Source organism: Petromyzon marinus, chromosome 72 (assembly GCF_048934315.1).
Source record: "Petromyzon marinus isolate PM22_M1 ecotype Great Lakes invasive population chromosome 72, UKy_Petmar_22M1.pri1.0, whole genome shotgun sequence".
NCBI classification, from domain to species: Eukaryota; Metazoa; Chordata; class Hyperoartia; order Petromyzontiformes; family Petromyzontidae; genus Petromyzon; species Petromyzon marinus.
Genome location: NC_133738.1, coordinates 8,566,539 through 8,590,280, shown reverse-complemented (window position 1 = coordinate 8,590,280; position 23,742 = coordinate 8,566,539). Strand labels below are relative to the sequence as shown.

The 23,742-nt window shown below is 44.6% G+C and overlaps 1 long non-coding RNA gene across 1 annotated transcript in view; it reads right to left on the bottom strand.

Annotated features, from left to right (window-relative positions):
- Window positions 1–585: 585 nt before the first annotated feature.
- LOC142906962 (uncharacterized) overlaps window positions 586–23,742 on the bottom strand; it is a 90,063-nt gene continuing 66,906 nt past the window's right edge. Inside the window, exons 3-4 of the long non-coding RNA XR_012930598.1 lie at window positions 8,757–8,833; window positions 586–3,034 (exon numbers count right to left, since the gene is read on the bottom strand). This is a non-coding gene — a long non-coding RNA (uncharacterized LOC142906962). The remainder of the gene's footprint in view (window positions 3,035–8,756; window positions 8,834–23,742) is intronic.

The following is a 23,742-nucleotide window of genomic DNA, read 5'->3' as shown; positions in this document are numbered from 1 at the left end:
AGTTGTACTTTCCGAAAAAGTATCGAAATGTCAATATAATCAGGCATCATGGTGTGCAGAGCATTATTCATCTCTAATCCTCTTCTTTGGTTCTTTCGGTAAAGTCACATAGAATGAGAATAAAATAATAAATTGATAAAATAAAATAACAATAATATTCTCACGACGTTTCGGCCACAACACAAGCGGCCTTCATCAGGTGAAGGGGGCGAGACTGTCTGGTAGGACAGCGCCAGACAGTCTCGCCCCCTTCACCTGATGAAGGCCGCTTGTGTTGTGGCCGAAACGTCGTGAGAATATTATTGTTATTTTATTTTATCAATTTATTATTTTATTCTCATTCTACGTGACTTTACCGAAAGAACCAAAGAAGATGAATCATTGCAGTCACGAAAGCTTTAAATCGAAATCTCTAATCCTTTCTATTTCTTTGTCCACTCGAGGTGTACGTGCAATACAGAATGGTCACTGCCCTAAAGGTCACTGATTATTTACTTTTCCTGTTAAGGCCATGGTAATATTGATGAAGAGTTGAGTTTGTTTTGTTTATGATCGAAACAGACATTCAGCAATATCATCTAAATATGTGATAGGCGTGGCTTCAATGTTTTTGTTTCTTGAATCACTAAGAACTTCAACAATACAAAGGAGTCACCGAAGCAATGCAAAGCAAATCAACTGAAGCAATTTCCCGGCTAATCTGGAGATAGATGTTTATATTTATCCTTCAACGAGATCGGTCATCCATGCCTACAGTTTAAGGTGGGATCAATTCCTAAAATGAGGAATGGTGACATTGCCCAGCAGAAATATTCACCGTTTGTTGCAGGGGTTCACAGTTAGAATCTAGCAGCCACTTTGATGAATACTGCGGTATATATAAAAAATGGGATTACACTTAGCAACCATCACCCCTCTACTGCATAAATCTTGGCAAGACCCTCAAGAAAAAAACGCATGAGACTCAGTGAGATTTTACTGAGTAAACAGCGTAATAATACTCTTTGGTTCTTTCGGTAAAGTCACGTAGAAAGAAAATAAATTAAATAATAGAATACGACGTTTCGATTGCAACACAAGCAACCGTCATCAGGTAGAACTAAAATTGAGAGAGAGACAAAACACAGACACGGAGACACACAGACAGACACACAAGCAGAGAGAGACAACACAGACACACACAGAGAGACACACAACATAGACACACAGAGACCCAATGCCTCTGTGTCGAGGCCTTAAATAGAGAGGGGGGGGGGGGGGGGCGGGCAGAGAGAGGTGGGTCTGCTGGGGCAGCTGCTGGAGCAGAGAAATTAACATGTCAATGAATCCACCCGGAAGCGACCGAGGGAAAGAAGATCGAATGGCCCTGTGAGAGCCTGGCAAATTTTAGATGTCTATGTTGTGTCTCTCTTTGTGTGTCTGTGTTGTCTCTCTCTGCTTGTGTGTCTGTGTGTCTCCGTGTTTATGTTTTGTCTCTCTCTCAATTTTAGTTCTACCTGATGACGGTTGCTTGTGTTGCAATCGAAACGTCGTATTATATTATTTAATTCATTTTATTTCTACGTGACTTTACCTTTACCGAAAGAACCAAAGAGTAATTCCTGCCGTTACGAAAGCTTAAAATCAAGCGTAATAACAATCACGATAATGGGCAAGGATATTTCTGCTAAGCCACAGATAATTTTGAAATAGCTGCAAAATTACGGTGCTTTTAGTGATTTTCACATTTATATTTAACCCATAGTTCTACAACTGCACAGTTCCCTCTCTGCTCTTTGAAACAATTTGTTTGAACAGTTGAACATGACTCGACATATAAAACATAATTTATTTTACGTTTTTTTTCTGGAACTTAATGCAGCAGCCTAGACACAACATACATATTGAAGCATTGCAAGTGCAATATTAATCATTTCTCGTTCGACCAGAATAAGCAACAGTAAACAACAGTGTTTGTCATCAATTGTAAACTATTATGCAGTGCTATGAAACACAGTGATGCAAACATACATACTTACTGGAAATGCCAGCAACATGTGAAAATAGCACAAAAACAATGATGCAAAATGACTCCATAATTATAATAATATTTTTTAAAATATTGTTACGGTTTATGTATAATTTTGGTTCCTGCGAATAAGAGTAATGACTGACTATACAGGAGAGCTGCTTCATGAATAGTTGACAGATATGCTCAAGCCAAGTTGAGCACAGCCGTGCCCCAGTTTTATTGGAGAGGGATATGGGTTGTAAAGTAGACACACGCCTACTCAGTTTTCTACCCTCCCACCTCAAGCCCAACCCTTTCTCATTAGCTGGAATGACCATAAAGGGGTTTTTTTCAGTCAGCTGATCAGTTTTCTATAGAAATCGGAGACATTTCGGTGGTATCACATTCGCCGCTTGTTGCAGAGGTTCGTGGTTCAAGCCCAAAAAAATGCCCTGGTTATTACTGTGGTGCACGTTAACCATAAAATAAGCGACAATAAGTGAAGGGACAGTGGCAGTCGTGACTGAAAGAAGATGATGACAGACCTTGCATCGTGTTGAAAGTTGATGACAGACGCCCTTCAGGTGCAAGATTTGCACTGGCACCTGCACTTTGATGATGGCTCCATGACAACGCATGTTATGTATGTGTAGGGGTAGAGCGCTGGCTGCTAGTGGAAAAGGGTAACTGCGGTGTAAGGCGGTACTCGCGTCAGCAGTCCACAGTATATATGGGAGAGGGACATCTACGTGAAATATCATAAAAGGGGCCCATCGGGATGTCCCAGGAATCCGTTAGTAGGTTCCAGAAGTGGGGTATGACTGGGGCGGAGCAAGGCCATGCTGGGAGCATAAGAGGGGGCCCTGAGCAGGAGCTCGGGGCAGTTGCTGGAAGTGGAATCCCCATGATGGCTGTTCAACACCATCGTAGTCGCCATCTCGTCGTCGTCACCATCTCCTCGTCATCGTCTCCATCTTCACCATCCCGGGGTGCTGTTAGTTCAGTTTCAGTTGATTTTGGTATAGCCCTGTGAGCCATTCGGCTCTTGAGTCGGGTGCAACCACAACAAACAAAAAAACAAAAACACGAAGAAGAAAAACATCTTAAAGTGACTATGTGACTGTGCAAACAGAAAATCCATGGAAAAAAACAGCAAAAATATTCCTGAAAAAGCATCGTACGCCAACGCTGTGTGCAAAAAAAATGTTATTGTGATCACCCACAGCATTTAAACAATGATCAGCTACGGCAGAAGAATTCGTTCTGCCGTGTTTCAAATCTGATTTGTGCTCGCGAATTCGGTTAGAGACATGTCGTTTCGTCTCCCCTATATAGCAATCACCACAAGTGCAGCTCAATTTGTAAACCCCGGGGTACTGTAAATCAGGAATGACATCCTTCACGGATGGGATCAGATCACGGATTTTGTGTACTGTATTGAACCGGACCAGGATCTTGTGTTTGTTTAGAATTTTGGAGATCTTTTTAGTAACGCCTGCTATATATGGTAGTGTGATGGTTTTGACCAGAGTATCAAGTGGTTGTTTCTGTATGGAGGGAGAAACAGCTTGGCGGATGGTATGGTCAGAGTATCCGTTTCTCTTGAGGGCAAGATGAACGTGTTTTAATTCACTGGCCAGGTGGTGTTGGTCCGAAATGCAATGAGCCCTGTGGTATAACGTTTTGATGAGAGAATGATTTTGAGTCGGGTGGTGGTGGGAATCAGGTTTCAAGTAGGAATCTGTGTGGGTGGGTTTCCTGTAGACAGAATGTCCCAATGAGCCATCAGGTCTCCTCTCAAACAGAACATCCAAGAATGGCAACTTGCCATCTTTCTCCACTTCCATGGTGAATTTGATGCCGGGATGTCTGGAATTGATGTGTAGGGAGAGGTTCAAAGCTGGGAGGCCATGTGGCCAAATGACGAAAGTGTCATCTAGATATCTCTTCCACAGGGAAGGTCTGAGGGTGGAAGTCTGGATGGCGTCTGCTTCAAATTTCTCCATGAAAACATTGGCTATCACTGGTGATAAGGGAGAACCCATGGGGGTACCCTCATTTTGTTTGTAGAAGGTGCCATTCCAAGTAAAGTAGGTATTGGTGAGGCAGTGTCTAACCAGCGCAGGTGTATCGGGGTCTAGTCCATGTACCAATTTTTCAATTATTTCAATGGTATCAGGTACTGGGACCTTGGTGAACAGAAAGACCACATCGAGCTGACAAGGATATCGTCGGGGGACAGTACAACGTTTTTGACAATAGAGACCAATTGGGCTGAGTTAAGTACTGCTGAGGAGGTCTTACCAGTGAAAGGTAGCAAGGTATCTGACAGAAAACGTGCTAGCTTATAGGTAGGGGAGTTGATCGTGGATGCATGGGTCGTAGTGGGGTGCCTTCTTTATGAATCTTGGGGAGACCATAGAATCTAGGGGGTCTTGCAGCAGAAGGTTTTAGGGAGGGACGTTTAGTTGGTTCGATTAGGGAGGTCGAACTTGTGATGATCCTGTTGGTTTTTATAGTTAGGCTATTAGTAGGGTCATTTTTCTATTTTTGAGTAACTTCCATCGTCGAGTAGGTTCTGGATTTTGTTGTTGTACGAATCTTTATCCATAATTACAGACATCCCGCCATCAAATTCACCATGGAAGTGGAGAAAGATGGCAAGTTGCCGTTCTTGGATGTTCTGTTTGAGAGGAGACCTGATGGCTCATTGGGACATTCTGTCTACAGGAAACCCACCCACAGAGATACCTACTTGAAACCTGATTCCCACCACCACCCGACTCAAAAGAATTCTCTCATCAAAACGTTATACCACAGGGCTCATTGCATTTCGGACCAACACCACCTGGCGTACAGGACCAACACCACCTGGCGTACATCTGGCCCTCAAGAGAAACGGATTCTCTGACCGTACCATCCGCCAAGCTGTTTCTCCCTCCATACAGAAACAACCACTTGATACTCCGGTCAAAACCATCACACTACCATATATAGCAGGCGTTACTAAAAAGATCTCCAAAATTCTAAACAAACACAAGATCCTGGTCCGGTTCAATACAGTACACAAAATCCGTAACCTGATCCCATCTGTGAAGGATGTCATTCCTGATTTACATTACCCCGGGGTTTACAAATTGAGCTGCACTTGTGGTGATTGCTATATCGGGGAGACGAAACGGCATGTCTCTGACCGAATTCGCGAGCACAAATCAGATTTGAAACACGGCAGAACGAATTCTTCTGCCGTAGCTGATCATTGTTTTAACGCTGTGGGTGATCACGATATAATTTTCTCCGATACAAAGGTCCTTTGCAAACCGACAGGTTATCATCAATTTCAACCGAGAAGAGGGTTTCAAATTAAGCAACCATTGGCAAGATGTTCTAAATCGAACCAAGCATTAAACTCATTTCAATGGTACAGTATATTTATTTCAAATAGTGGCACTCCAAACTTCCAAGGTCGTAATTTTTGTTGTTTTATTTTTTACCTACGTGACTTTACCTAATAGAACCAATGAGTATGGATCCTTGCAGGCACGAAAGCTTCAAATCTAAATTTCAATGGTACAGTATATTTATTCTAGTAGTGGTATTCCAAACTCCCAGGGTGGTGTATTATCATCTTGTGCTAATTCCAAGCTTTGTCAGTGGTGCGTTTCATGCTAATTTCCTTTGTCAGGGCTTTTGCTGTTTGCCCCCTCACAGCTTAAAGGGAGGTGACCAGCGCTTGGCGTTCTTCACTCCAACGCTGTCCGCTGGACAGGTTGGTCCCTTCACCTGATGAAGGCCGCTTGTGTTGTGGCCGAAACGTCGTAATTTTTGTTGTTTTAATTTTTTACCTACGTGACTTTACCGAATAGAACCAAAGAGTATTGATCCTTGCAGTCACAAAAGCTTCAAATCTAGAAAAATTACTTCCTGCTTTTGTCCTGGTAAGAAGCATAGCACCTTGGTTGTGGAGGTATTCAGGACTAGTTTAAGAGCAACTAGCTGATGTTGTAGTCTGTTGAAATCACCCTGTAGCTTAGCAATCACGTCATCCAGAGAGCGGCCAGCAGTAATCAGTATCGTGTCATCTGCAAAGAGATTTACCCTGGAATGATCCAGATCAGTGCCCAAGTCATTGACATAAAGAGAGAACAAAAGGGGGCCAAGGATGGAACCCTGTGGAACCCCTTTTGTTATCTTAACAGTTTGACCTCCAACCATCTGTGAATACAGTTTGGGTGCGAGAAAAGAGGTAATTTTGTAACCATTTTACTGCGTTTTCGGAAAAACCGAGGCAACTTAGTTTACGAAGCAGGGTGTTGTGGTCTACTGTATCAAAAGCTTTGGACAGGTCTAGAAAAAGACAGGCACAGTACTGCTTATTATCAAGGCTACTGTAAATGTGATTCAGAGAGTCTAATGCATCAGATGTGGTGCTGTATTTTTTTCGGAACCCAGATTGTTTTAGATGTAGTAGATTGTTGGTGGACAGGAAACTGCTAATTTGGTAGGTCAATATTTTTTCAAAAATTTTCATCAACGGGGACAAAATTGAGATAGGTTGGTAGTTATTTGGATCATCTTTAGGGCCCCCTTTGTGAAGTGGACGGACATAGGAATGTTTCCATTCGAGAGGAACCGATGCTTCTTTGATGGACAGGTTGAAAATACGGGCTATAGGTTTGTATATTCGGTGACCAACAGTTAGTAGAGCAAAGACTATCTGCTCCGGTAGAGGAGGACCCTTTAAGGTAGGACAGTTGTTTCAGAACCTTACTTTCGTAGACTGGCTGGAAACTAAATTCGTTTAATGTTTGGACAGGGGTTTCGGAATTTGAATGAGCAGGGGTGACTCCCAATACATTATCAAAAAGATTACCAGCTTCAGAAAAATGAAGGTTAAAATAGGAATCTGAAAAATATTCCCCATTTCGGTTAAGCTCAACGGGCAGATTGTCTGTTTTGGATGCCTTTTCGATACATTTGATTGTTTTCCAGAAAATCCTGGCATTTCCATGTGATTCCAGGAGAGTGGGGGTAAAGTAGGCATTTTTTGCATGCTGTATTTTTTTGACGCATCTATTCCTTAAAATCCTGTATTCTAGCCAGTCATTGACCAAATTACTTTTCTGAGCACATGCCCAAGCCTTGCCCCTAGTTTTCATGTGCTTTGTAATCAAAGGATCAAACCATGGTGGGCGGTTGCCTTTAGTTTTAAATCTAACCAACGGAGCATGTTTCTTAAGAATTTGGAGAAACGTGTACCTGAAGGTCTCCCAAGCCATAGTCAGGTTGGGGATATCACAGACCTTGTCAATATCTGAGTGAAGCACATCATTAGTAAATGCCTGAGTGCTGAAGTGTCTCATAGAGTGCTTCTCAACCAATTAAGGGGGGGCTTTGGGTCTAGCTGATGATCTCACACCAAAAATGAAGGAGTTATCACTAAGGTTATTACCCAGAACACCAGCCAGTGTAAAATTGTGAGGGGCATTTGTCAATAGGACGTCAAGCAGAGATGACTGTCCCGGATTTTTTAGGTTGGGTCTTGTGGGGACATTTATTAATTGAAACAGGTTAATTTCACCTTTAGGGAGGCCCCCCAAAAAGCTCTCTCAGTGCAGATGCAGCTTCAACATCCTTCCCACTAGGCGGTCTATAGCAGCACACTACCAATATCTGTTGATTTTTTTGGAAGAGTTATGCTGAGAGCCAAACCTTCAAAGCAACATTTTTTAAACAAGGAGTAAGCTGGTGAACATGCAATAGTATTAGAACATAGATGGCAATTCCACCTCCTTTAGATCCTTGGTCAAGCCGAAAAAGGTTGTAGTTGTCAATCGTAATCTGCAAGTCATTGACGGCAGGAGTGAGAAATGTTTCTGTTAGGCAACACATGTCCGGATCGAGATTTGCCACTTTTAGTTTTAGTTGACTTAATTTAATCACAAGCCCTCTGATGTTGACATGTAGAACACCAACACCTTTCCTGCCAGAAATATCTACAGAATTATACGAGTTCTTTATATTTGGGCCAGGATGAAGCTCAATACCACCCAGAAATAAGAAAAGTAGAATTAATAGTTTGCACAAGTATTTTCTTTGAAAGGATGAAAAGCAGTGAACCTTGGACGAATAGCAGCAGCTCGCAGATGGTGCTATTTTTAAGAGCAGAATGAAGTTTGGAAGGAGTGCTGGTGAAGCAATGGGACAAAGATAGGGTTTAAAAAGATACAATGATGGATTGTAGAAGTGTCTATGAGCTGTTTCATTTGCAGGTGTAGTGGCAAATCGAGCAACAAGTATGGACGCAAAGTAACGAGGGTAGCTGTTTGTAGAGTTGAGTGTGGCACTAGATATGGCCGGGAACGACAGTAGTATGATACACAGCAGGAGAATTGCCATCTTTAAGATAACAAAGATCCACAACAGTTAAACACATAAGTGAAAAACGTACAGGTAGGCCGAACGCGAGTAATTTCTTGCTGCACTCGTCGCACATGTACGGCTTCTCGCCCATTTGCTTGAGTTTGTGTTGGCGGTCAGCTCCAGACAACATACCCACTGTTCTTACTAAGTAGTACTGCTGACAATAGACGGTCTTAATATTAATAGTGTGCACCCACGTAGGGTGTGTTTATATCCCGATGGTGCTCGTTAAATAAAGAAGTGCATCCAATATTCTAACTCCAAACTCCGTCAATACATTTGGCGTCAGAAGTGTCAAGAAAATAATTATTCATGTCAAAGACGGCGAAATGAAAGAACCCACCTTTAGTGTCGTCGGAGGATGAAGACAGCAGGGGTCTGTGCCGCGGGAGCTGCTGCAGGCATACGCGTCACTCAGCCCTGGCCCACACCGGAGGAGCATCAGGGGACAGCAGTCAGAGAGAGGCAAGCAAGCTGGAAGTCCGTGACCGCCTGTGGGAACATCGACCTCTCCTTTGACGTCCCCCACCCCAATGACGCCCGCTTCCTCAGCCTTGCAGGCAAGTCGTGACACATCATACACCCGGCTACAATCGCCATTTCACGCATCCTTTTTGCTGTGCACGTCTGGTTCCGAGGGTTGTGTTCTACTTCATTGCCGCCAGGACCTCACTGCTTTAGCCCCATCGCGAGTGTTTGCGTTGCCACAAACGGCAGGAGTTTGGGTATTGTAGGGCAAATTTTGTCAAAGCCCGCGTTGGGAACATTGAGTTGATGGGGTTGGTGTTGGTTTCTAAGACGTTGGATGTGCTCTGTCTTTTGGGTACCGATTTTCTCGGGACAATGCCACTTAAGATCCTTGTTGATCAAGGCTGTTTTGAATTGCCATCGGGACAGTGTTTGGACTTTTTGAAGTCTCCTACTCGGTTAGCAATGACTAACGCTACAGTCCAGGCCCTGGAGAGGGAAACTGTTACGGTTCTGCCAGGTGCACAGATGCTGGTGCCCTTACGTTTGCGGAAGTGTTTGGATTTGATAGATTCTGAAGAAGGGGTCCTCTTAACCCCCTCTAATACAGTGACTCGGGGTCTCACGTTGGTGGGCACTCAGACCATAGCGAGGGTGGACCAGGAGCCCTTTTTGCAAGTGCTGCATGTGGGGATGAGGGCTGCTGTGGTCCAAGCCAGTACGGTTTTACCCCGTGAATTGGCTGCGCGCTGTGAGGTGGACTACACTGAGGCTGCAGAGGTCGTTGGTGCGGTGGAGCATGGAGGCGAGTCAGACAGGGCTTGGATGGTTAAACTGTGTGCGGAAAATTCAGATTTGTCCGGGGAACAGCAGGGTGAGCTGCATGCCCTGCTATGGGAATTTGCCAATATTTTTAGCCAGGGGAAATTTGATATTAGTCGCACTTCGCTGTTGCAAAATCATGTAGATATGGCTACCCTGGCTCTGATAAGGCAGAATTTGTATAGGCGCAGTCTCAGGGAGAAGGACCACGCATGCCAGGCAGTTGATGAGATATTGGCTGCGGACATTATTTCTCACTCTACCAGCCCATGGGGGGCCCCCATTGTTTTGGATTAAAAAAAACTGGATGGGAGTCTGCGCTTTTGCGTTGATTTCCGCAAGTTGAACAACATTTCTGTGGCTGACGAGTATCCACTCCCTGGGATGGATGACGCCTTGGATGCCTTGTCGGGTGTGTGGTTCTTTTCAACCCTTAATTTGTTGTCGGGGTTGTGGCAGCTGCCCTTGGATGAAGAATCCAAACCTAAAACCACGCTCCAAACACCCCAAGGATTGTTACAATTTAATTGCCTCCCTATGGGGCTGCATTTGGCTCCTGCCACGTTCCTGCAGCTTATATAATTGGTCTTGGCAGGTCTTCAATGGGACTCGTGCCTCATATACCTGGACGACGTCATTGTATTCGAGTGCACGTTGCAGGAGCATTTGCAATGACTGCGGTCTGTGTTTGTCAAAGTACGGGTGGCCAATCTAAAATTTAAACCGCAAAAGTTCCATCTCTTGCAAACATTGGTACGTTATTTGGACCATATTGTTAGCGAGTCTGGCATATGTGCGCACATGGCCAACCCCCAAGTCGGTGGGTGAGGTTCGCAGTTTTGTCAGGTTTCCATCATATTATCGCCGGGTTGTCCCCAAAACCGCTGCAAGCGCTCACTGCTAAGGGCCAGAGATTTCGGTGGGGGGGAGGAGGAGGCCGCGTTTGTTGCATTGCGCGATGGCCTCGTCAACGTGCCTTCCTTTGGCTACCCAGACTTCTCTTTGCCCTTTGTGTTGGATATGGATGCCAGCGACACTGGAATTGGTACTGTGCAGTCCCAGGTCATAGCCTATTGGAGCCATGTGTTGTCCCCAACAGAGCAGCGCTACTGAGTGACATCCAGAGAACTGCTGGCCATGGTTCATTTCGTGCAGCAGTGTAGGCCATACCTTTACTTACAGGACTTTGTTATGCGCATGGACCAAGCGCCCCTCCAATATTTCCTGCGTATTGACCAGCGTTCCGGTCAACTGTCTCACTGGTTAGAAATCTTGCAGGACTACTCCTTCATGGTCACCTACAGGAAGGGTGTGCGGCACTGCAATGCAGATGCACTGTCCCGTTTACCATTGAGTGACCAGTGTGCGTGCTCAATGGGTGCTGGTCGATGTGAGCCATCGGCTGCGGGATCACCAAACGCTGTGGTAGCATCTGTCGATGCGGCACCACTCACGGTGAATGCGCATAGTGATGGCACATTGGGTCTCACGCATACTGAATGGGGATGCCTCCAGACATAGGACGCCTTGTCAAACTTGCGGAGTCACATTGGGGCGGGAGGCACTAAAACCGTACCAGCAGGGATGTGCCTTTTAGTCTTTCACAAAGGACTTTTGATGAGATGGGATGAGGAGTTTGGTGGTGCCCACTGCCCTGCGGGGTAAACTCACATGGGTGGTCCATGTCAAATGAATGCACCTCGGAGTCCGTAAAACCTTGTTAACGCTGAAGCGAGACTTGTATTGGCCGGGTATGATGGACAATGTATACCACATGGTTAAAGGTTGTACTGACTGCGCACGCCGCAAACAACCATCGAGGCAGGCCCATCTTCCGTTACAATCTATCACGGTGTCTCGAATTAACGAGCTATTCACATTGGATATTCTCGGGCTGTTCCCCGCTACTAATAGGGGAAATACATTTCTCTTGGTCGGGGTGGAATATCTTTTGGTCGGGGTGGAATATATGTGTTACTCCCTGCGTACAAAAAATTAGGACTTTGCCCTTCCATCCTCAGACGGACGGGATGGTGGAAGGCTTGCACAGGACTCTTACATCCATGTTGTGCAAAAGGGTTAATGAGGTGCAGTCAGACTGGGATTTGCACATGCCCGGTGTCCTGGCCGTATATAGGATGGCCCCTCACGCCTAAAAAGTATTTTCCCCATTTTATCTCATGTACGGGAGGTAGAATGATTCCCTCCCGTGGAAGCTCAGTTGGGCATGGACTTGGGTAAAAAGAGGTCTGTCATGCCCATGCAGGTCATGCTTAGGCGATTGACAGAGGTGCCAAAGGCGTCTCAGGGAATATTGGCCAAACGGCAGACCACAAATTAGAAGCTTGTGGGGCAGCGGGAGTCCGGGGCCCTATAGACAACTGGGGACAAGGCGTCATTGCATTATCCCCAGGTGCGCCTGGGTATTACACCGGCCATGGCAGGGTCAAAAGGCTACAGTGTGTACATATACAGGTCGGTCGCCATCGCTGGTTTGTGCACCCATCACGGTTATGAACTACCTATGAACTACCTATGTAGGTAGTTCATCTCCATCTCCAGAGCGGCGGGTGTCTGATGTGTCTGACGAGCCGGGGCGACTGAGCCTGGAGGCTGCGCTTCAGAAGGATTGCATTGTGCTGCCGGCAGGATCCCAGCACTGAAGTCGGGGGTTCCCCAGAAGCACCTCCATTTGAAGGACTGCGTGCGGAAGCCTGGTCGCCATTTTCTTCTCTCAGGGAGGGGCTGCGCCCTTTAGGCCGTTTTTGTGATGCTCCGGTGGTCCCCAGCATGCAAGTTTCTGCTCGTGGTGGGGGACTGACATCGAGACCTTGCTCCAAAAGCAATTTTTTTTCCACTGAACAGCATCCTTCCCGTCATGACAATTGTGTTCCAACATCGTCTGGTGGGTGGCCGCCGCCACGATCCGGGCTGCAGCTTCCAATTGATCTGGGGTGCTTCCAGATGCTCATGGCTGTGGCGCGTCTGCGGACGTCGTGGATTGTTGCGCTTCCCTTGCAGTTCGAGTAAAATAATTACAGGTTCTTGTAATTATTTTATAGTAATTGTGTTAGTGCACGTTCTTGCAGGCATTCCCCCCTCTTATTACATGATTGTTGTCAGCCGAGATGGCAGTTTTTTTAATGGGGACGGGGGGTTTACATAGGGGTATAGCGCTGGCTGCTGGCAGAAAATGGTAACTGCGGTGTACATCAGCAGGCCACAGTATATACTTTAGAGGGACATCTAGGGGAAAGTTCATAGAAGGGGTCCATCGGGAAGTCCCCCGAACCCGCTAGGAGATTCCAGAAGGGGGGCGTGGCTGGGGCAGAGCAAGGCCATGCTGGGAGCATAAGAGGGTGCCCTGAGCGGGAGCTCGGGGCTGTTGCTGGAAGTGGAATCCCCGTCGTGGCTGTTCAATACCATTAATGTCGCCATATCGTCGTCTCCGTCTTCACCATCCTGGGGTGCTGTTAATCAGACAACCTACCAACTGTTTTTACTATGTAGTACCAACGACAATAGCCGTCTTAATTATAATAAGTGCCTCCAGTATTCTGACTCTGAATTACGTCACTACATATGTGCAGTGAAACACAATTTTAAAGTATAAAGAAATTGAGAGGCTATATGATAAATGGAGGTGACACCACAACGGGGAACTGCCACGAGTCTGTCTGTTGGGGCAATTGAGAGAGTAAGGGAATAGACGTAAAAAGGGGAGACATATTCGTAGGAGTTGAGTTAAGCCTGGAGAGGAGAGGGAGTGGCTGGGTTGTGAGAGCTCCATAAAAAAATTATAGAATAAATAAGTATAGGAGTGTAAACAACACGTTACCAATTTTTACAGTTGTGAAGTATATTTTAATTAATTTGTGTGACACATTTTGGATTCAAAATATACATGATTGTCAGTCTCCTCTTACTGTTTATATATGTAGTGGAGTAGGAAGGTGCGTAGTGCAAACAGCGTGATTACATGGTAACAAAGACAGTACGGGTTATGTGGGGTCTGCCTGTAGCGAAGGCAAATACAGTACAGGTTATGTTAGGGCAATTAGGCTGGGGGAGCCAAGGATGGCTGTGATTGGCTGGAGCTGTTGTCAAGGCTAGAGTAGCGCCTAAATGTCTGGGTGAGAAACAGGTGCGAACGACGCAGAGCGTCGTTGGGGCACGGACTAATTAATTGGAGAGTAATGAGAGCGGGGATAAATTGGGGATCCATACTCTTTGGTTCTATTGGGTAAAGTCACGTAGGTAAAAAATAAAATAACAAAAATCACGACGTTTCGGCCACAACACAAGCGGCCTTCATCAGGTGAAGGGACGAGACTGTCTGGAGGACAGCGCTGGAGTGAAAAAAGCCACGCTCAGATCACGACCTTTTAGCTGTGTGAGAAGAAACAAAGCGCCTTGACAAAGGAATTAGCATATAATTTAGCATTGAAATGGCTGAGTGATTAGCTTGTGACTGGTCACAGAAATGGCTATGTTAAAGTTAAAGCATACACATCTGCAAAGGCACCCCTTGACAAAGGAATTAGCATAGAATTTAGCATTGAAATAGCTAAGTTAAAGTATACACATCCGCAGAGGCACCCCTTGACAAAGGAATTAGCATAGAATTTAGCATTGAAATAGCTAAGTTAAAGTATACACATCCGCAGAGGCACCCCTTGACAAAGGAATTAGCATAGAATTTAGCATTGAAATAGCTGAGTGATTAGCTTGTAACTGGTCACAGAAATAGCTATGTTAAAGTCAGAGCATATACATTCACCGAGGCACCTAGTACAAATCAAACAGGAGAATTTAGCGAAACACAACCACGCTCAGACCGCGGACCTTTAAGCTGTGTGCGAGCAAACAAGGTGTCCTGACAAAGAAATTAGCATAAAAATTAGCATTTGATTGGCCGATTTTAGAAAAGAGGTGGTGTACGTGCCGGTGGACTTGCCGTTTGGCGCGGGGGGGGGAGGAGTTTACCTATTGATGGTGTGAAAAGGGAATTTTTAAGAGCTGCGAAAGTTTGGGGTACCACTACTTGAAAAATATACTGTACCATTGAAATTAGTTTAATGTTTAGTTCGATTTAGAACATCTTTCCAATGGTTGCTTAATTTGAAACCATCTTCTCGGTTGAAATTGTGTCTGTGTTTGTAGATCTGAATTGCCTCGTGAACACTCAGCCATTTCAATGCTAAATTATATGCTAATTCCTTTGTCAAGGCGCTTTGTTTCTTCTCACACAGCTTAAAGGTCGTGATCTGAGCGTGGCTTTTTCACTCCAGTGCTGTCCTCCAGACAGTATCGTCCCTTCACCTGATGAAGGCCGCTTGTGTTGTGGCCGAAACGTCGTTATTTTTGTTATTTTATTTTTTACCTACGTGACTTTACCCAATAGAACCAAAGAGCATGGATCCTTGCAGTCACGAAAGCTTTAAATCTAGAATACATTGGGGAGTCGGGAATTGGAGCGGGAGTTGGAGTTGGGAGCTGGACGAGGCAAGACGTGGAGTTGGGAGGAGAGTTGGGAGACAGAGTTGGAGACGGAGTTTGGAAACAGAGTGTGGAGCGGAGCTGAAGAAGAGAAGCAGCCAGCAGTGGAGAGAGCGTAACGATAGCGGAGCTGAAGAAGAGAAGCAGCCAGCAGTGGAGAGAGCGTAACAATAGCGGAGAGCAGAGACGAAGTAGTTAGCAGTGGAGAGAGCATAGCGTCGGTGATAGCGGAGAGCAGAGACGAAGTAGTTAGCAGTGGAGAGAGCATAGCGTCGGTGATAGCGGAGAGCAGAGACAAAGTAGCTCGCAGTGGAGATAGTGACGGTGATAGCGGAGAGCAGAGACGAAGTAGTTAGCAGTGGAGAGAGCATAGCGACGGTGAAAGTGGAGAGCGGAGATGAAGAAGTTAGCGGTGGAGTAAGTGCAGTGATAGTGGAGAGTGGAGAGACAAAAGTGGCGAGCGAGTCGAGTGAAGCACGGCGAGCGAGCCGTGGCGACAGGGATGCTGTGGAATATTGAGGACATGCGGAGAGTTGTAAATAAAGCGGTGTTCGAAGAAAGACAAAAGTTGTCCGAGTGAAATCGAACACTACATATATATAAACATTTAGGCGATGTTACATATGTGTATGTATGTAGAAATTATTTCACACTGTACATTGCGAACCATGCTAATTGGAGGTGCGAAGGAAAGACAATAAACCAAACACAAAAATCAGTTCTTAATAAATGTGTTGTCAATTTATATTTAAAAGTGCATAGCTCCAGTGGCTTCCTAATATTTAAAGGAAGAGCATTTCAGATAGCCGCAAAAGCGCACCTGACAACACGCGATGCAGTGACCATCTTTTGTTTGCTGGTTAGCCAAAAGCCACTGCTAGGATGATATGAGTTTTGCATGATGGTTTATTCTCCATGACGCGATCAGCAAGGCATTGTGGTTCATTTGTGGCAAGCACTGTGTGTGTATTGAGTGCGACTTTATGATGTATTCGTTCGGCAACTGTAAACCAATGCAACTCAGTGAGGACTGGATGGACATGGTCGGATCCTGCAGTACCCATCACATGTGCCAAATAATGTTGTACACACTGCTTAGTATTTTTTTTGCCAGAAGTCCTGTAGAGTAGTCAGTTGCCATAATTGAGTCTTTTTGATACTATGGTACATATTATCGTGTTGGCTATGTCACGACTCAATATTGGTTAAATGTGTCGAAAAGCCCTGATATTAAAATTGCAGGACCTGACTATATTTTACACGTGGTGATCAAACGATTTATTCTGATCGAGTATGGTGCTGGGGCTATTTAGATGAGCAAACAACTGAATCCTGGAGTCTCGAAGGCCGCTGAGAGATCAAGTCCAAACAAAGGTGTGGCACACCAGTCATCCACGATCTTGAAGAGGTCATCAGTGATCTTTAGTCAAGCCATCCCAGTGCTGTTGGACTTCTGGTACACCGACTGGAATGGTTTGAATCTGTCCATCGCAGTGAGGTGGGAAGTAAAAGCTTTAGATAAAAAGGCACTTCATGACCTTTGAAATCATACCCAGGTTTGAGATTGGGCAATAATTTGCAAGGTCACTATGGCTTAAGCCAACTTTTTTCAGGAGCAGTGTTACCTGTGTAGTGATGTGGGATGAGTCACTGGAGCACGTGCCGCTGGGAGATTGGTAAACAATAGAATTAAGGATAACAACCTTAATTCAGCTGTAGCCAAGGCAAGGAGCAATCTGGGGGATCCAGAGAGATGCGGGGCCGAGGGCGGAGCCTGGCCACGCTATTCAGGATACAAGGCAAGCTCCGACTAACAGTCGGGGCTGCTGCGATCTGGAGTGGAACTCGTCAAGCCGTCGTCATTGTGATCTTCACCCTCTTCAAGCTGTTGGTCTGGCAGCATTTTGGCTGTCTCGACCCGGTGGATGGTTATTCCCTAAAGGCTGTGAATGCCAGAATAAAAAATAGAGATTACCTCCTACTAGTGTCTGTGAATTAGTACACTACATTTGGTGTCAGGAGTGTTAACGGGCCACATCTCCAGGTGCTGCCATGCTGATTTGGGGCAGTTTCTCCCGACTTCACCGTCCTCCGCCCTGCCGGCCTCTCATCTGGGTCCAAAGGCAGGTCTCGATGCGTCACACACCCGGTCGACACAGCCACCTCATGCATCTCTATTGCAGTCAGTATCGGGTGCTCATACCATTGCCCCTCATAGGGATACGGGGTATGAAGTTTGTGCTTCGGTGCATGATGGTTGGCCGTGGGGGTCCAGCCAATAGACCGTACTGGTACACCATGTCATGGCAGCGGGATCATCCACAGTAGGGAGATTTGTGTAGGGTGTTGAGGTGCGGATACTCATAGATACGGGGTCATCTGCCACCATGGTTTCCGAGTTTATTTTTAGGATTCTGCCGTCGACGGTGGGTTGCCTTAGTCTGGTGTATAATCCGTGTGTTGCCGCTAATGGCGGGAGTTTAGGCATTGTGGGCCAAATTAAGGCATCGATACGCATTGTCGATATTGAAAGGACAGGCCCAGTGTTGGTTTCACATTCATTGGCGGTACCTTGTTTGTTGGGGACGGATTTTTTGAAGAGGATGCCCCTCCAGATTTTAGTTGACCAGGGTTATGTGGAGTTACCGTCAGGGTATCGGTTGAGGTTTTTGGAGTCCCCTACTGGGTGGTATATGGCTAGCGCTGTGGTTTGTGCCCTGTTGCGTGAAACTGTTAGGGTTCCCCCGGGAGCACAGATGCTCGTACCCTTGAGGCTGCAAAAGCGGCTCGACCAGAAAATCACTGGGGGTGGGGTTCTTTTAACCCCTTCAATAGAGCAGTTAGTGGGCTCACTTTGATAGGGGCTCAGACGATAGTGAGGGGGGATCAGGAGCCCTTTCTGTATTAAATGCTGGGCTGGATACCACGGTCACTCAGGCTGGTATGGTGTTGGCCCATGTGACTGCTGTGTGTTGTGAGGATACGGTTGATGTGACCACTTGGGTTGTGGCCGTGGTTGAACGGGAAGTGATGTTGGATGACTCATGGATGGATACGTTGTGCATGGGTAATCCGTATTTGTCAAGGGAGCAGAGAGGCGAGTTGCGGGCATTGCTTCGGGAAATCTCCAATGTATTTAGTAAGGGTAAATTCGATGTGGGCCGTATGTTCCTGACGCGTCACCATATTGATATGGGTGGCGCTGCTCCCATTCATCAGAACTCATTTCGGTTTTGTCCGAAGGAAAAGGATTACGTTCGTCAGGCTGTCGACGAGATGTTGGCCGCTGATATAATCTCTCCATCAACCAGTCCGAGGGTGCTCCCATTGTCCTGGTTAAAAAGGACGGCAGTTTGCGGTTCTGTGTACACTTTTCGAATTTGAATAAGGTCTCCATGGCAGAAGCGTATCCGCTCCCACGGATGGACAATTCATTGGATGCCCTATCGGGCGCGCGGTTTTTCTCCACCCTGGATCTATTGTCAGGGTTTTGGCAGTTGCTCCAGGATGAAAGTTCAAAACCCAAAACCGCATTCCGTACACCTCAAGGGCTGTTTCAATTTAACGTGCTTCCAATGGGGCTTCACTCCGCTCTGGCCACGTTCCAGCGACTTATGGAGTTGGTACTGTCGGGGCTCCAATGGGAGTCATGTCTGATCTATTTGGATGACGTAATTGTCTTTAGCCGCACGTTCCATGAACGACCCCCGCGTCGGTAGGTGACGTCCACATTTTTGTGGGGTTCTTGTCGTATTACCACAGCTTCGGGCCCAGGTTTGCGACAATCACGAACCTGCTCCATGCTCTCACGGCAAAGGTCCATGTTTTGCTTGGACATGGCCTAAACAGTAAAATAACACACAGCGTTTACAGAAAGCAAATGCACACTGATGCCTATCTGAATGCAGAATCACATCATCATCCAGCTCAGAAATCCTCTCTTATCAAGACGCTCATACATCGGGCTAAAACAGTGTCAGATGGTGAGAGTCTAGTGAGAGAGATTAAACACGTTAAAGACGCACTATGACAGAATGGCTACAATAATGCTCAAATTAACAGAGCACTGAATGCCAAATCACGATCGCAAAGCAATACTGCTGAAAGCGATCAGATTGTTAAAACAATAAAAATACCATATTTCTGGAGTAACTGACAAATTAGCCTGTGTTTTGCAAAAGCAAAACATTACAGTAAGATTTGGTACAGTACACAAAATTCAAAAACTAGTATCTTGCACTAAAGACGCATTACCTAAATTATCAACAGAAGGTGTATATCGGATTAATTGTTTATGTGGCAAATGCTATATTGGACAGACTGGACGTAACATCAGCGTAAGACTAAAAGAACATCAGAGAAATATTAAATTATCTCAAACACAACTGTCGGCAGTGGCAGAACATGCTTGTCAACAAGGACACTCAATTGATTTTGACAATGTTGCAGTGTTGTGTTAAACGAATTATTACTGGCAAAGACTAATTAGGGAATCCATTGAAATTGAGAGGAATAAGAATAACTTTAATCGCTCTGACAGCTACAGGCTTAGTGCGGCCTGGAAGCGTATTATTAAATAATACACATTACATTTTGATTTAAAGCTTTCGTGACTGCAGTAATTCATGTTCTTGGCTCTTTCGGTGGAGTCGCGTTGGGGGGAAGCAATAAATAATAGAATATATATGTTTGTTGTTTTGTTGTTTCCCTTCGGCGTGGCTTTGCCGAGGGAGCTAAGAATATGAATGCACATTACAATTCCTTATAGGGTAAACACATACTAATCAACGGATTACTAACATAGCATATAATCACTAACACACATTACAACTAATTACTAATCTACAACTCATTACTAATCATAACCATTGACTGATTACTAATCGATTATATAATTACAATACCCCCCCCCCCCCGCCTCTAATCACTGCACCTGATATGAGTTAAATGATGACGTCACCCTGCTGCTCTATATAAAACCGGGAGCAAGCGAGGGCTTTACCATTCTGGCGAATTGCCCAATGATGCTGGATGTATTTACCAACGAAACTTCGTACTCAAACTGCAAATGTTGTGGATTTACTCTTCAACACACCGGTGGGCTAAAGTAGTGAATTATTTTTCTTTTGTCAACGTGACACTTTTTTTGCTGATTGGCCGTGTCAGGTGGTGGAGGGTTACGACACATTTATAAATAACGCGATCTAACCCAAAAACCTTTATTATGTCCATGGGTTTCGGTGGGGGACGAAGGAGGATGCCACATTTGTTATGCTATAGCTACATTGAGTAGCTATAGAGCCCAGTGGCTTCTCATGTTACCGACTGTTGTTGATGCCTCAAGCTCTTCTTTGGTTCTTTCGGTAAAGTCACGTAGAATTAGAATAAAATAATAAATGGATAAAATAAAATAACACAATAATATTCTCACTACGTTTCGGCCACAACACAAGCGGCCTTCATCAGGTGAAGGGACGAGACTGTCTGGAGGACAGCGCTGGAGTGAAAAAGCCACGCTCAGATCGCGACCTTTTTAAGCTGTGTGAGAAGAAACAAAGCGCCTTGACAAAGAAATTAGCATAGAATTTAGCATTGAAATGGCTGAGTGATTAGCTTGTGACTGGTCACAGAAATGGCTATGTTAAAGTTAAAGCATACACATCCGCAGAGGCACCCCTTGACAAAGGAATTAGCATAGAATTTAGCATTGAAATAGCTAAGTTAAAGCATACACATCCGCAGAGGCACCCCTTGACAAAGGAATTAGCATAGAATTTAGCATTGAAATAGCTGAGTGATTAGCTTCTAACTGGTCACAGAAATAGCTATGTTAAAGTCAGAGCATACACATTCACAGAGGCACCTAGTACATATCAAACAGGATAATTTAGCATTGAAATAACTAGGCGAATTTAGCATTGAAATAACTGAGTGATCAGCTTGTGACTGGTCACAGAAATGGCTATGTTGAAGTCAAGGCCTACACATCTGAGCTATTCACAGTAACTGGGTATACACTACAATATATAATGAATACTATATAGTGAACCAATAAAAAACTAAAATATAAATTACCTCAATGTTATCAATAAACTCTATATATTCTCCAATCAGCTAAGCTACCAACAATTAGTCGTGAGTTTTGTATTGGTCGTTTAGTTTTTTATTGGTTCACTATGTAGTATTCATTATATATTGTAGTGTATACCCAGTTACTGTGAATAGCTCAGATGTGTAGGCCTTGACTTCAACATAGCCATTTCTGTGACCAGTCACAAGCTAATCACTCAGTTATTTCAATGCTAAATTTGCCTAGTTATTTCAATGCTAAATTCTCCTGTTTGATTTGTACTAGGTGCCTCTGTGAATGTGTATGCTCTGACTTTAACATAGCTATTTCTGTGACCAGTTACAAGCTAATCACTCAGCTATTTCAATGCTAAATTCTATGCTAATTCCTTTGTCAAGGGGTGCCTCTGCGGATGTGTATGCTTTAACTTAGCTATTTCAATGCTAAATTCTATGCTAATTCCTTTGTCAAGGGGTGCCTCTGCAGATGTGTATGCTTTAACTTTAACATAGCCATTTCTGTGACGAGTCACAAGCTAATCACTCAGCCATTTCAATGCAAAATTCTATGCTAATTCCTTTGTCAAGGAGCTTTGTTTCTTCTCACACAGCTTAAAGGTCGCGATCTGAGCGTGGCTTTTTCACTCCAGCGCTGTCCTCCAGACAGTCTCGTCCCTTCAAGTGATGAAGGCCGCTTGTGTTGTGGCCGAAACGTCGTGAGAATATTATTGTGTTATTTTATTTTATCAATTTATTATTTTATTCTCATTCTACATGACTTTACCGAAAGAACCAAAGAAGATTAATCTTTGCAGTCACAAAAGCTTTAAGCCTCAAGCTCTCTTTGTAACTTTTCACAGCAGCCCTGGCCAGTCCCACTGCTTGGTATGAGCTGACATCTAGTCCGGCTTTCTATTCGTTCTTTGTGAGTATGGATACAAGTGTTAAAGAGTGTCTAACACCGTTTCGAGACGAGGCTCATAAGAAAACTGCCTCTGGTGCGGACCAGTTTCAAAGACAATGGATATATTATCGGAGTACTTTTTTTTTATTCTGACTACAAGTATTGTGGTTAATGCAGACATGATTCCTTGTAAAAGGTTTCAGTTTGGTGTTTTAACAACTTAACACCTGTTTTGTTGCCAGAAAAAAGGGGAAAACCTATTCTCATATTTTGGTACTGGCACCGGAGGCCACATGACAGTAGTAGCTAGTTTTGTACAGAACTTCAACATTATCAAAATCAATTGAGTGTATTTATTGGCAGGCGTGTTATGCTACTGCTGACTGTTGTAATTGGCGGGTTTTAAATTTATATATTTACGCGATCTAAAAAAAAACATGATTATGGATGATATTAGTCGCGAAAGCCTATGTGTTAAAGAGTTACGGAGGACTTTCCCCAATTTTTTTCTGCTTGGGCGAATGGACACAAGTTCATCAAGAACAGCAGTGATGCCATTTTCTAATCCAGCTGCAAATTAGGATTTATACATGCCGATGATGACCGGATCTTCTGACAGAAAGCATCGTGATCCAGTCGTTTCCAGTTTCTGTATAATATCATTGTGATGAGTGCATGAACAATCGGTAATTCAACTTTGCATGTCAGGAGGCTGCGATCTGAATTACCCACGTCTTCGATAAAAACGTTGGTCACAATTACAGCATCGGCGCATGTGATTATATGATCCTGCGTGTTTCCTGAGCGAAATGTCACCCCACTGATGTACTGGGCCAAACTGTGACTGTCGAAAATCTCTGAGATCACTGTTTATTTTAACACAAGAACCAGTAGGTCCAGTAGAGTTCAGGTCACCACGGATAATATAGCAAGAGCCAAGTGACCCAGGTCGAGTAGGATGGCGCGATGAGGACGAGATTCAAAACTTTTGTAGATAAAGTGAAGAGTATCGAAGACTGCAGAGGCTGTGCTATATTTTTCTCAAAAGCCACATTGCTTTTGATGGAATTATCTGAAATGTCTGATTTTAAGATCTTCCAAAAGGTCTAGATTCAGATAGAGCGACAATTGTTAAGATAATCTCTCGTGCCACCTTCATGACAAAGGAACACGAAAGCAGTTTTCTATTCAGGAGGGATGGATGGCTCTAGCTGTACGTGTGCAAACTATTGAAAATGGTCGTGTAGGTGTAAACTATTTGCCGCCGACAAATCGTCACTGACAGCCCCTTCAAGAATAATTATTTGTAACAAACTAAACTAATAAACAATTTGTATTTGACCAGTTAAGGCCCACTGAGCTATAGGGCTCTTTTTCAGAAGCGACCTGGCTACAAATGATTGCTCAACGAAGTTGCTCATCAAGTTGAAATGTGTGTAATGAATGTAAGGCAAAAAAAACGGAGGACCCAGAGAAAATTGCATGCAAATATAGACGTCAGGGTCACCTTCCTGTATAACAGGTGAGGTAGTTAACATCGTGTCACTGCAGCACCCCAAACAGTTGT